The following is a 2,661-nucleotide window of genomic DNA, read 5'->3' on the forward strand; positions in this document are numbered from 1 at the left end:
AGATCCCCTGGAGAAGGACATGGCAACTCACTCTAGTATTCTTGCCTGGAAAATCCCATGGACAGAGAAGAATGGTGAGCTACATTCCATAGGGTTGCAAAGAGTCAGATACGACTGAGCAACCTCACTTTCACTTTAAGTTCAGTTGCTCAGTCCTGTCCGACTCTTTGTGACCCCATGAACTGTAACACACCAGGCCTCCCTGTCCTTCACCAACTCTTAGAGTTTTCTCAAACTCTCGGCCACTGAGTCGGTGATGCCATCCAGCCATCTCATCCTCTGTCGTCCCCTTCTCCTCCCACCTTCAATCTTTCCCAATATCAGGGTCTCTTCAAATGAGTCAGTTCTTCATATTAGGTGGCCAAAGTATTGGAGCTTCAGCTTTAACATCAGTCTTTCCAATGAATATTCAGGACTGATTTCCTTTAGGATGGACTGGTTGGACCTCCTTACAGTCCAAGGGACTCTCAAGAGTCTTCTCCAGCACCACAGTTCAAAAGCATCAATTCTTCGGTGCTCAGCTTTCTTTATAGTCCAACTCTCACATCCATACGTGACTACTGGAAAAACCATAGCTTTGACTAGATGGACCTTTCCTGGCAAAATAATGTCTCTGCTTGTTAATATGCTGTCTAGGTTGGTCATAACTTTTCTTTCAAGTTAATTTACAAGTTTCCAAAAGGTACACTAATTTTTAGTTTTGTTATATGATAAAAACTACAGTTTAGGAAACTAAAATGCTTTTCAATAGTCTGAAAGTCTATCTTTTCTAATTAGTTCACCATGCATGTGTGTGTTTTAGATTCTGCTTACCACAGCTTCTTTTGTCTACTTTTGCAAGGCATTTGAATACTTATTCCTCTCATTAAATTAATTAATCCATCATGAAGATACGATTATTTCCAAAATTAAAATTGAGAATGAATGTTAACATTCAAGTGAAAAGAGACCCGTGACTGTGTATTTCTTATTCAAATATTTATTAAGCACTGAAAAAGATGGAACCAGTTATGTAAAAGTGTTGACATTAACATATTGTGTAAAGTTTCTTTCTTTGAGAATTTAATGTTTGCAAAAGATATAGGTGCTCAATCCAGAATAACACAGGTATTAAATCAAAAGAAAAGGAAATACTATTTTTTTGCCATTTTTGTGGATTTTAAATATTGGGACACAAAGTAATAAAGTCTCATTTTCTTGAAAAAAATTGAAGAACATCTATATGTATTTATTTATTTTCCAAGTAAAAACAACAAACATTAAATATTATAATTAACTCAAAAAATATTTCTGGATAACAAATAAAATAATAATTGCATAAATGATTTAAAAAATTTAAGGAAAATGCATACAAATTTAGGGTTATATTTTTAAGTTAATCTCACTGTCATTGTCACACTAGTAACACTGTTGCACATTTACACCATCCTGTTAATCCTAGCTGAGAAAGATGGGGAGACATCCTAAGGAAAATTTCAAGTTTGATGAAGGCATTGGGAGGTATCTTAGCTAAACCACACTGAAGGTTTGGATGACCTGAGACAGTAGGGAAAAGCTTATATATAACAACCATGTAGGTAGCTTTAAAATTCTGTTACTACTTCTAAATCCCCAACGATCATTTATCCACAGCTGTGGTCAATCCTAGCACGATTTCCTGTCTTCACTTTTACATTCACTTAAGGATTTTTTAAATAAACGTTTCTATTTTGGAACAATTTCATATTTACATAATTGTTTTGACTATACTTCAGAGGGTGCTCAGATGGCTTGCACACAGCTTCCTCTATTATTAACGTCTTATACTAGCATGATACATTTGTCAAAATTAATGAGCTGAAATTAATACATTATTAATAAATAAGACCAGTGACTGATTCATATCTCCTCAGTTTATTCTTAATGTCTTCTCCTGTTGCAGGGCCCCACCCAGGATATCTCCTCATGGGTAGGCTACAACAATGTGTTTGGGGGAGATGACTATAGGGTGAAAGTGCCAGTGTCATCGTCTTGTGTATTTTCTTCTCCACTTTCAGCCGTTCCTTCTTGGAGTCCTGGCTGCTTTCCTTGGAGAATGGCATTAGAAACCAAGATCTGGGAGCTAAGTGTGCTCATTGATAATGGATTTTTATTTCAAGGCCTTCTCAAAGAACACAGCAGGGAGCCACAGGTGTTATACAACCCCATGTTTATTTAAACATTTTGATATAAGAACACCAGTGTCTAAGGTGAAGGAGAACTCATGCTGACATTCACAATCTCCACCACAACATGGTTTGTTCCGGCCTCTTCCCTACCTCACCTGTAACCTCCCCCAGCAACAGGACACCTGCCCCCACTGCCCGCTGTCCATTAACTTCACTGTTCAGTTCCAATACAGACCTTCAGCATTTTAAAATTGTCAATCCTTATCACTGAGTGAACCCTTAATTTTATCAAACACAGTACAGTGTTTAAGCATAGTTCTTTTTGCCTTAATTCTTACAAGTGCCGCTCTTTTTCAAATTTACTTATGTCAGATCCCACTTCATACATCTATAACACAATTAAAGTTACTTGTCACATTTTACATTCAGTCCTGGTATCCTCACCTTATAAATGATTCTAATTTGCATATATTAAGGTTTACTTTTTCTGCCTCAAAGTTCTGCACATTTTGCT

This window comes from Giraffa tippelskirchi, chromosome 13, assembly GCF_054371585.1.
Source record: "Giraffa tippelskirchi isolate mGirTip1 chromosome 13, T2T-mGirTip1v1.2.pri, whole genome shotgun sequence".
In the NCBI taxonomy this organism is placed as follows: domain Eukaryota; kingdom Metazoa; phylum Chordata; class Mammalia; order Artiodactyla; family Giraffidae; genus Giraffa; species Giraffa tippelskirchi.